A 12759-nucleotide genomic window follows, 5' to 3' on the forward strand; every position below is an offset into this window, starting at 1 on the left:
TTTTTAATGTGGTTAGGAAGATGTAAAGCAGAAGAGAAACCGAAAAAAAAAATTAGTTCAAGCTGACAACAAGCTCCTAGTTGAAAAGCTGACATTGATGCGTTTTCACCACGGGGACTTCTCAAGGCTGCTCCAGGCTGTTCGCTATCAGTGGTTAGCCGAAGGGACTACAGACAAAGGAGGGAAAATAACATTAATGCTCAGACCTCCTGCTTTGTTTGAAATTACTAGTCGTGAAGGCTGAGCTGGTAAGAGCTTCTAAAAGCATCTGTTCACCAAATCTTTTGAAAAGTTCTGTAGACTTCCGGCTCAGGCCAATAAGTGATGTTTCTTCTTTTTCACCCACAAAATCCTCTGTATCATTACAGAAGCTCCAATACTTCATACCAACTCAGAGAGAAAGATTGTGTCAACTCTGCCCTCACCACGGTTTTACTGGATATCTCCATCCTAACAAAACTCACATGTGATTGATCTCTGGTTTCTTTTTTGTTAAACTAAGCCTTGCATATGGCTGTATGCTTCCAGAAGTGAATTCACCATTTCCATCCTAAAGTGATGTACCCTTTAATTACAGGAAGGGCTGCAAGTATAGAGCAGGCTTCATAAGTTCTAGGGAATTCCAAAATGCTTCTTATTCCTTGCCAGAGAGATAAGATAAATGAAGCATTCTCAGTTTGTGGTTTCCTCTTTAAGGCCTTTTGGAGATAGAAGGGGCAGTTTTTAAAAAAATAATTAACTCTCAATCTCTTTCCTCATACTAGAAACTGCCTGTCTTCAGAAATTATGCCATACTTGTCTGAAGTAATGTGGGATCGTGGAAAGAATCCTAGACATTGAGTCAGAAGATGAAGGTTCAGGTTTCAGTTTGGTCATTTAATTGCTGTGAGGAAAATTCTCAGTTTGCTTCCCTATAAAATGAATGTAAAAAGAGCAAGCCCTATCAACCAAGAAAGGTTATTTTGAAGATAAAATGAAGTGTAAAATCAACAAAGACAATTTATAGTCAAATGTGAAAAGAAAATGAATACTATAATAAAGAAATATGAGGCATCTTTAGGTGTTGATTTCAGTGAAATAATAAAAATTATTTCCCTCCTTATCAGATCCAAGAAGCAGTTGCAATGTTAGTTCACAGAGCAAAGGAGCTTATTTCTAACTTTCTTTAATCTTGTAAATTTTACTTCCCTTATGTGAACCTTTATGCTTTTGCTTTGTTGATAGATTTCCTTTTCTTTTTCCCTCTAGCAGAAAAAAAAAAAAAAAAAAAACTGTCTCATAGTTTTCACATAAGAAAAACTCACACCTCCTACATCCTGATCCTCAACATCCCCATCCTTACCCCCCCTCAGAAAAGATTAAGATCATTTACTCCTAATCACTGGAGAAGGAAATAGCGACCCACTTCCCTGGTGGTGCAGAGGTTAAAGCGTCTGCCTGCAATGTGGGAGACCTGGGTTCGATCCCTGGGTCGGGAAGATACCCTGGAGAAGGAAATGGCAACCCACTCCAGTATTCTTGCCTGGAGAATCTCGTGGACAGAGGAGCTTGGTGGACTACAGTCTACGGGTCGCAAACAGTCGGAGACGACTGAGCGACTTCACTTTCACTTTTCACCTTCACTTTCCAGTATTCTTGCCTCAAGAATCCCATAGACAGAGGAGCCTGGTGGCCTACAGTCCATGGGTTCACAGAGTTAGACACAACTGAAACGACTTGGCATACACGCAGTCCTAATCATGTATCTACTTGGATATGCAGAATCCATTGATAACACATATGAGATGCCTCAGAAGATGAAGATTGGAGTTGTTAACACATTTGAATTTAATCTTTTTTTGTAACTTATAAGATATCTGCAGTCCTTGGTGCAGTGGTAAAGAATCCACCAGCCAATCCAGGAGATGCAAGATACGTGGATCTGATCCCTGGGTCGGGAAGATTCCCTGGAATCAGAAATGGCAACCTGCTCCAGTATTCTTGCTTCGAAAATTCCATGGACAGAAGAGCCTGGTGGGTTACACTCCATGGGGTCGCTATCTACATTTCTCTAATATTTGACACATTTAACTTGTCTGTATCTGCATTCTCATTTGTAAAACCTCAACATTTTGTTTTCCATTGATCATATTTGTTGTGAGGATCAAGTATAAACTCTCATCATCTATTTAACATTATGTCATATCATTATTATTATAGTGGCCAGGAGTAGTTTAAGGGGTAATAATGAGAAAAAAATGTATTAGATTTTTGTTTCCTGCACAATTAGCAGTCCTCTCCTTTCAGGTGTACCACTGCTCCATTGCTTACATTTATTGTCATAAAATCCTTTTGGTGCTATATCCTAGTTTTCTCCTGGTTTATTTTCATTTCCTTTGCACTGGCCAGATCTTTATAGTGTCTATATTCTTTTCACATTCTTTCTTGACTAAATTGTTGCAACAACCTCTATGTCTCTCCCCAAGTCAGACCCTTCATTTGCTGTTTTCCTTTATAATATACTCTTTGTGACCCCACGGACTATAGCCTGCCAGGCCCCTTTGTCCATGGAATTTTCCAAGCAAGAATACTGGAGTGGGTTGCCATTCCCTTCTCCAGGGGATTTTCCCAATCCAGGGATCGAACCTGAATCTTCTGCATTGCAGGCAGATTCTTTATAATCTGAAACACCAGGGAAGCCCTTTATAATGCAGAGAACTGATCAAATCACTCTTCTGTTTATAATCTTTTTGATTAATCTCTATTACTTACATGGTTAACATCAAACCTTTATAATGGCTTTCTGAACTTTTTCAGATCTCTGTAGGCTACTTCCAACTTGTTTTTATGCTTACATGTTTATAAGAATTTGACTTTTTCAAGAAACTAGGATCACTTACCATTTTCCCCACTGCTTTCTTTCTAATCTTCATACTTTCATTCCTGTCTTTCCCTGTTCCAGGATTTCTTCCTCCTTGTCCTCTGCCTTTCATGATCCTGTTTACTTGTCAAGACAAAGTACAAAAGCTAGCCTTTCTCTGAAGTCAGGCCCACTTCATCTAAGAGAAAATGAGTTTCTAATTCCTATGCTTGCACACAATACTGTATTTAAATTGCTGTGATTCCTTTGCCAATGATTTCCTCATATTATAACACAAATACATAGACATATATGTATATGTGTGTGTGTGTGTGTGTGTGTGTGTTAGAGAAGGCAATGGCAACCAGAACTCTTGCCTGGAAAATCCCATGGATGGAGGATCCTGGTAGACTGCAGTCCATGGGTCGCCAAGAGTCAGACATGACTGAGCGACTTGACTTTCACTTTTCACTTTCATTCATTGGAGAAGGAAATGGCAACCCACTCCAGTGTTCTTGCCTGGAGAATCCTAGGGACAGGGAAGTCTGGTGGGCTGCCATCTATCGGGTTGCACAGAGTCAGACATGACTGAAGCGACTTAGCAGCAACAACAGCATGTATGTATATATATATGTCAGCCCTCAACTCTCTAAGGGCTGATAAAATAGAATAAAAAATTATTTTGTTCTCTAAAACCACAGTGCCTTGAGTAGATAGTCAATAGATGTGCACTGAAAACAGACAGTTGTATACTTTAGATGTATAGAAAAGGAATGGAAAAAAAGGCTCTGTCTGTTCAAACACTTTAACCCTATATGGCCCCTTGCAAAGGATGTCCTATCCCCATGACTTTCCTTCCTTAATAAAAATTTGTATGTGTTGGTATCTGTTTGCAATACTGGCAACCAGCTAAAATGGATAAACTTATTTATAATGTTTTGGTAGTAAATGCTAATGGTTGAATATATTGGAGTTCAATGATCTCAAAAGTGGGTACTCTAGAAGACATTAACAAGCAGAAGAGACATCTGGAAAGGGAGGCCTTGAGCGACCCCTTTTATCAGGTGATAATTAAGTATGTGAGAGTTGGACTGTGAAGAAGGCTGAGCACCGAAGAATTGATGCTTTTGAACTGTGGTGTTGGAGAAGACTCCTGAGAGTCCCTTGGACTGTAAGGAGATCCAACCAGTACATTCTGAAGGAGATCAGCCCTGGGATTTCTTTGGAAGGAATGATGCTAAAGCTGAAACTCCAGTACTTTGGCCACCTCATGTGAAGAGTTGACTCATTGGAAAAGACCCTGATGCTGGGAGGGATTGAGGGCAGGAGGAGAAGGGGACGACCGAGGATGAGATGGCTGGATGGCATCACCGACTCAATGGACGTGAGTCTGAATGAACTCCGGGAGTTGGTGATGGACAGGGAGGCTTGGTGTGCTTCGATTCATGGGGTTGCAAAGAGTCGGACACGACTGAGCGACTGAACTGAACTGAACTGAATTAAGTATCCACTATGCCTCCATGTAAAGCATCCTGCTCTGTGCACAATGCAAGAAGAGTCAGTCTCTCACTGGATAAAAACCAAGAGCTATTAGTTGCCAGAATCTAGAGAAACAAACAATATATTCTAAGAGTCAAATATCTACCAGAAAAAAGGTCCATAATCTGCCCATCTAGTTATGGGACTCCAGGGGAAGACCAGTGATGTGGAATTTTAATAAAAAGCTGATCTTTGATCCCAGGATGCCAAAATAGCATTATTTTTCTTTAGTACAATAGTGCACACCTAAATAGAGGCTTTTTCCAATAAGTTCTAACTCTTTGTTCCCCAATCTATTACAAACAGTGAGTTATCCTCCATCTAAAGGATTGCCCTTAGCAGGTCTCTTTCTTGAATGAAGTTCCCCAGCATTATTTAAGAACAGAAAATTCAACTGACCTTGGGTGCAATATTTTTGACTCCTCACAGAGTTGAATGGAAGTTGTTAACATGAGCTTCAAGGCAGATTTTGATTCTCACATTCAGTAATCCTTGATATTTCTAGGGCTTTTCTTCCAACCCAGGTCCAACACTGCTGTTATATTTTCACACATGCCTGCTGAGAGGGGACATTTTCCTCAAATGCACCTGGGGCCAGTGTAAGGTTTTTGAAATGCTGCTGAGCCAAGTCTCCAATTGATAGGTTTATTGAGACCATGTTATGTAGTAAGCTGCCACAGTCCTGCACTTTAAAACTCAATGATGTGTAAAGAATGCAAAGGTTGACAGTCCTTTATAAAAACCATTAGCATCCCTGCTTGGAGGGCTCATCAAGCAGGTATCAGATAGATGAAAGAAAGTTCAATATAAATAGACTTTGCACAGAAAACTTCAAAATAAAAATGCTTTCACTTGCACAAAAGTATGCAGTATTACTGTGCTGCAGTGAAAAGACCCAATAGCAAAGATAGTAAGTAATAATAGTAACAATCAATATCATAGTAGATCACCTCACATATAAAAACATGAAGATGAAATGACTTCAATATTTCTGCAGATTCAATATTTCCAATTCTTCCATTCTTCTCATCAGTGAAATGGGGATGATCATGCATCCTATTTCTTCTCCAGAGAACTCTTGTGTGAGCATCATTAGATCATTTAAGATAATTATTAGACTGGGGGTTGCTGTGTGAGCAATAGGTGATTATTAATATTACCTTCTTTCATAAGAGAGCTTGCCTTTGGTATAAACACATTTTCCAGATGCTGTAAGTGAATGAAGTGAACTGGAGACCTCAGTGGCTCCATATGGTCAAGATAAAACAAAGTGTGAACCAGAAATTGAACAATTCATGTCTACTTTGTTACAGTTTTTACAATTTTCAAATCACTTTTATTTTAGGTTGCAATAAAAACTTAAGATAAAATAGGTTTGACATCTTAGTTCTTTGAGATGTCCTGGTGGAATTTGGCCAGAGTTTTAATCTCAACAGTTGTGTAAAATCAACAATTATGGCCCAGGCAGTAAACTGCAAAAGTGGTTTCTCATCTCATCTCTTGTCACCTCTCTTCAGAAAATTGTTGTAAAGAAATTCCCCAAAATCTAAGAAGTGCAGGAATCACTTGGATAATATTCTGGCTTTAACATATGTGCTGCTCTAAGTTGTCTCCAGATCTTTGTGACCCCATGGACTGTAGCCTGCCAGGCTCCTCTGTCCATGGAATTTTTGAGGCAAGAATACTGCAGTGGGTTGCCATATCCTACCAGGGGCTCTTCCCAATCCAAGGATCGAAACTGCATCTCTTGCATCTCCCATATTGACAGGCAGATTCTTTACCACTGTGCCACTTGGAAAGCTCTGGCTTTAAGCTATACAAAATTAATTTCTTTACTGAATATATATACGGCTTTCTGATAGCTCAGTTGATAAAGAATCCACCTGCAATGCAGGAAACCTGGGTTTGATCCCTGTTTGGGAAGATCCCCTGGAGAAAGAAAAAGCTACCCACTCCAGTATTCTGGCCTGGAGAATTCCATGGACTACAGTCCATGGGGTCACAAAGAGTCAGACATGACTTAGCAACTTTCACTTTCACATATTCATATACACATGGATGTACAGATAGTATATACTATTTCTATAGAATATAGACAGAGTGCTTGAAGAACTATGGATGGAGGTTCGTGACGTTGTCCAGGAGGCAGTGATCAAGACCATTCCCAAGAAAAAAAAATGCAAAAAGGCAAAATGGTTGTCTGAGGAGGCCTTGCAAATAGCAGAGAAAAGAATAAAAGGTAAAGGCAAAGGAGAAAAGGAAAGATATATCCATTTGTAGAATTCCAAAAAATAGCAAGGAGAGATAAGAAAGCCTTCCTCAGTGATCAATGTAAAGAACTAGAGGAAAACAGTAGAATGGGAAAGACTAGAGATCTCTTTAAGAAAATTCGACATACCAAGGGAACATTTCAAGCAAAAACAGGCACAATAAAAGACAGAAATGGTACAGACCTAATAGAAGCAGAAGATATTAAGAAGAGGTGGCAAGAATACATAGAAGAACTGTACAAAAAAGATCTTCATGACCCGGATAACCACAATGGTGTGATCCCTCACCTAGAGTCAGACATCCTGGAATGCAAAGTCAAGTGGGCCTTAGGAAGAATCACTATGAACAAAGCTAGTGGAGGTGATGGTATTGAAGTTGAGCTATGTCCAATCCTAAAAGATGATGCTGTGAAAGTGCTGCACTCAATATGCCAGCAAATTTGGAAAACTCAGCAGTGGCTACAGGACTGGAAAAAGTCAGTTTTCATTCTAATCCCAAAGAAAGGCAATGCCAAAGAATGTTCAAACTACTGTACAATTGCACTCATCTCACATGCTAGTAAAATAGTGCTCAAAATTCTCCAAGCCAAGTTTCAACTGTGAACTTCCAGATGTTCAAGCTGGAATTAGAAAAGGCAGAGGAACCAGAGATCAAATTGTCAACATCTGTTGGATCATCAAAAGAGCAAGAGAGTTCCAGTAAAACATCTACTTCTGCTTTTGACTGTGTGCATCACAGCAAACTGTGGGAAATTCTTAAAGAGATGGGAAAACCAGATCACTTTATCTGGCTCATGAGAAATCTGTATGCAGGTCAAGAAGCAACAGTTAGAACAAGACATGGAACAATAGACTGGTTCCAAATCAGGAAAAGAGTGTGTCAAGGCTGTATATTGTCACCCTGCTTATTTAACTTATATGCAGAACACATCATGAAAAATGCCAGGCTGGATGAAGCACAAGGTGGAATCAAGAATGCACGGAAAAGTATCACTAACCTCAGATATGCAGATGGCACCACCTTTATTGCAGAGGGTAAAGAGAAACTAAAGAGCCCCTTGATGAAAGTGAAAGAGGAGAGTGAACAAGTTGGCTTAAAACTCAACACTCATAAAGTGAAGATCATGGCCCCAGTCCCATCCCTTCATGGCAAATAGATGGGGAAACAATGGAAACTGTGACAGATTTTATTTTCTTGGACACCAAAATCACTGCAGATGGTGACTACAGCCATGAAATTAAAAGCCACTTGCTCCTTTGAAGAAAAGTTATGATCAACCTAGATAGCATATTGAAAAGCAGAGACATTACTTTGCTGACAAAAATCTGTCTAGTCAAGCCTATGGTTTTCCCAGTAGTCATGTATGTATGTGAGAGTTGGACTGTAAAGAAAGCTGAGTGCTGAAGAATGTATTCTTTTGAACTGTCATGTTGGAAAAGACTCTTGAGAATCCCTTGGACTGCAAGGAAATCCAACCAGTCTATCCTAAAGGAAATCAGTCCTGAATATTCATTGGAAGGACTGATGCTGAGGATTGAAGGCAGGAGGAGAAGGGGACAATGGAGGATGAAATGGTTGGATGGCTTCACTGACTCAATGGACATGAGTTTGAGCAGGCTCCAAGAATTGGTGTTGGACAGGGAAGCCTGCCATGCTGCAGTCCATGGCGTCGCAAAGAGTTGCACGTGACTGAGTGACTGAACTGAACTGAACTGATATATACAGTCATTTAGCTAATGCCAGAATAATCGAATAAAACAGGTTTATAAAAATGTCATTTTCTCCATATTATGCAAACAACTATTGTGTAAGAGTTTAGTGTTTTAAAATAACTAAATTGTCTAATTAAAAGATTGAATTTTCTGACTTAATCATGAGTTGGATCGTCGTATAAGTTGCCTCAATATAATGAAAACACAAAAGGAAAAAAGGAACATATTTTTTTTTCCTCCCCAAGGCACATCTGAGTTTGCAAAGCCATGGGGAAACTGATCTGGGGAGTTACCATGATTTTCCAACTAGAAGACTTGATGCATCACTTTGGAATGAGAGGCAGAGCCAGATGTGTTCCTGACAGGGTTTCCGTGATTCTATCAGCTCCATGCTGAGACAGCTTCGTTGTCATAATTCCATACATCCTGCCCTGATGCCTTTGATTTCCTCCTTTAGAAAAATCAAACCACACTTGATCGGCCTCGTTTTAAAAATAGCATCAAAAACAAAGCCTTTGATGTCTTTTATTATGATTGCTTTGGGCTGTTGGAATCACCTAATTTTTGGAATTTGGTTAGCGACTCCTCTAAGACTAAGTACTTCTAGAAGCTGCTCTAAAAGATGAAAATACCAACCATAAAAACTGAAGTAAAACAAAAGTGTAAGTGCAATGATTGAAGATGCATCAGACACAACATAGATTGGCACTGCCTTTTGTTATGACTTCTTTTATATAAATATATTGTTTAAGAAACAGAAAGAGATGAGAATTAATAAGTAAAATAAACATGAAACTATTAAAAGGTGTAAATATTTAACAGAAAATGAAAATGTTTGAGAATAGTACACATATTTGCTGATGCTGTACATATTTGCTTAGATTTGTTATTTAATATGTGACCAGATTTAATGTAGTTCAGATCCAGGTTAAATGCACGCCTTGAATCCTTATAAGCAGGGTGGGAGTTTCCTAATTTATTTCCATTTGAAAGTTCCAGAACTGTCAGACTATTGCATTATCAATACAAAACCAGCATTCCCTATTATTGTAAAGAAGGAGCAGTTGCAATGTAATTTTGTAAATACACAACTGGTGTTTTTTCTCTCCTTGGCTGCGTACAGATAAGTAATATTAAGAAAAAGCTTCTGTAATGGTAATTTTGAAATGACATTTATTAAATTTATGTGCCACAAACCTAACTAATGTGAAGCCCAATTTAAGAATTCAGGACGAGTACAGTACCACGTGCACTGCTTAAAATAGTATGCAAGGCTGCAAATAATACTGGCCCTAAAGGTTGACAAGTATAATGAATGCACTTTAATTTCAGCTTAATAAAGTTATTTTCTTTTTCTCTTCGTAGGAACATAATCAACTCTCAGTCTATGTGTTCTGTCCGTCCTAACCCTTTATCCAGTTAATTCTTATTAGGAGGTTTCCCAGGTGACTCAGTGGTGAACAATCTGCCTGCCAGGGCAGGAGACGCAGGTTCGATTCCTGGGTCGGAAAATCCCCTGGAGAAGGAAATGGCAACCCACTCTAGTAGTCTTGTCTGGGAAACCCCATGGACAAAGGAGCCTGGTGGGCTGCAATCCATGGGGTCGAAAAGAATCCCACAACTTAGCAACTAAACAGCAACAACAATTCCTAAGTGTCATTCTCTCAAGGAAGGCTTCCTCAAAAGATACCACTCTTCCAAAATTCCCTAGAGCTCTTCCTGGCTCCTCTCGTTTCTATTCCTAATCTAGTCTAGCAGTTAATCCAGTTGCAGTATCTCAAAATTATATTCAGAAAATGAGCGCTCTTCACTACCTATAAGATTGCCACCGGTTTCTAAACTACCCTTATTTGTGCCTGGAATATTAAATGAATTTCTCATTGGTTTACCTGATTCTATCTTGATCCTTATGGCCAAAGTCATCTTTTTTTATTATTAAGTTTTACTGTAGTATAGTTGTTTTACGGTGTTTCTAACTGAACAGCAAAATGAATCAGCCATATACACTCACATCATTTTAAGACATGTCAGACCATGCCATGTTTCAAAGCCCCAAAGCTTCCTATTTTACTAGGGTAAAGCCAATGCCTTTGAAAACAGTTAGAAGGCTCTCCTTAATCTAGTTCCCAATTCATTTCAAGGCCTCTCTGACCACATCTCCATCTATTTCTCTTTGATACACTCTACCCTAGAATCTACCTATTTATTTTGTAATTATGGCTTCTCTGTAAAACAGATCTTTTGCCTACTTTAGTCAAGAAAAATAGAGATTTTTTTAAAAAACTGCTTTGCGCACTACTGTAAACCCAGAAGGAGAAGAGGCACATATGGTAAACAAAAAATATTGTTTACGTGAATAAATCACTATACTTGTCTCTCAAGGCACTTGTACAAACACACCCCTCCCCATCTGTGTTTAGTGTGATTATCTGTTTAATGTTTGCTTTCCCTATACTCACCACTGACGTAAGCACCTGAGTTCAGAAACAATTTCTGTTTAGTCTACCTTGTATCCTCAGTGCCTAGTGTATAACAGACCCATAATATGTATAATACATATTTATTTATTTAGTGAATTAACAAAAGGGAAATAGTATACTATCTTTCTCTTTGTTTTCTAATGATCTTATAATATATTACTCCAAGATTAAAATATTTATGTAATTAATAGTGTACCAACTATTGCATCTGTATCATCTCCATGAAGCAACCCAAAATTTCACTTCTCTGTCTTACCCAAGTATACTACTTAAATGATACTTTTGTTATCTGTTGGATACATATCTTATTAACAAGGTCAGTATGTTTTTTATTTTACAGGAGGCAGAAACAGATTTAATGTACTTATCCCTTGCTTAGAAACAGTACAGTTTTGCAACCATCATTTTAATCCATCATGCTAAACAAAGAAAATACTTGGTGCCTTGCATGAGTTTACATGAGCAACAATAATAAGACAAGCAGGACATGATCAGAAAAAGAAGCCTTGGCCATATATTATTGGGAAGATCAATGCACTCCAGTCTTTGTCTAGGCCTGTTCCCTCATGACCAGGTTTCTTGCCAGAAGCAGTTAATTAAAAGGGGATGTGCTATTTTTTGTTTTCCTTGCTGAAGGCAGGACTCACTCCAAAGCAGCTCACCAAGCCTGTGGTCCAGCGAACTAGAACTTGTTAACATACTTACCCTTATAATTCAGCACAGCCACCTTTCTGTCAATTACATTTGGTTTAAGGGGACTTGAGGTTTCCATTAAACAACTCCTAAAAGCAACCTGCAGGTGCAAGAGTAAATGTAGCAAGAACACATTGGCATAACATGCTTTCAGTTTTCTTCCAAAATGGGCCTTGGGCCAAGGTCTGTCTGTGGTTGATGGCCAATGTAGACCCCTGTATGAGTCACATTCTACATGGCTTGCACTGGTCCAGGAAAAAAATGGAGCATTCTGTGGAGTCCTTGTGTACCTTATAATAAAAATATAAATTTTTATAATCCAAATTTGTTTAAACTTTCAGCTTTTGAAAGAAAATTTGTATGGGTCTCTATCTTCTGTGGGTCACTAATTTATTAAGAAATTCTAAGACTGTCAAATTTAAAAAAGAAAACACTGCATACCACCCTAAGACAACCTAGATGGGAGACCTAGATGTGGGTTAGCAAGGTAGCTCAGATGGAAGAGAACCTGCCTGCAATGCAGGAGACCCAGGTTCTGTCCCTTGGTATGGAAGATGCCCTGGAGAAGGGCATGGCAACTCATTCCAGCATTCTTGCCTGGCGAATTCCTTGGGCAGAGGAGCCTGGAGGGCTACAGTCCATAGGGTCACAAACAGTCAGACACGACTGAGCCACTTTCACTTTGTGACTTTTACCAAGATTCTCATGCCTCACCAGGTACTATTCTTATAATTGTTCAAAAATAATTTACAGTCTTTTATATGACAAGATATAACACTTAATCTACATATTTCCCACTGCAACACACGTAAGACAATGGTAACACATTCCACTATTCTTGCCTGGAGACTGTTCATGGACAGAGGAGCCTGGCAGGCACCATTCCCTTCTAGTGCATAAATTCATTCAAAACGTATATGCGAAAACCTACTGTGGGCTCTGAGAACACAGCACTAACCAAATCCCTGCCCTGATGCAAATCATATTCCAGTAAGGAAGAAATAAATACTTGTTTACTACTACTAATAATAATCATAGTTGTAGTGATAACATGTAATATTTTTGTAGTTTTTTGGGTTAAGTGCTGTTTCTATCTATCTATCCATTCCTTTATTGTTCAATATAAGACATTAAGGTAGCTATGAGTATCCCATTTTACAGACGTAAAAACTGAGACACAGAGAAATGTGTCACTTGTCCAAGGCCCTATTTACTGTAAGTTGTA

Source organism: Capra hircus, chromosome 24, assembly GCF_001704415.2.
Source record: "Capra hircus breed San Clemente chromosome 24, ASM170441v1, whole genome shotgun sequence".
NCBI classification, from domain to species: domain Eukaryota; kingdom Metazoa; phylum Chordata; class Mammalia; order Artiodactyla; family Bovidae; genus Capra; species Capra hircus.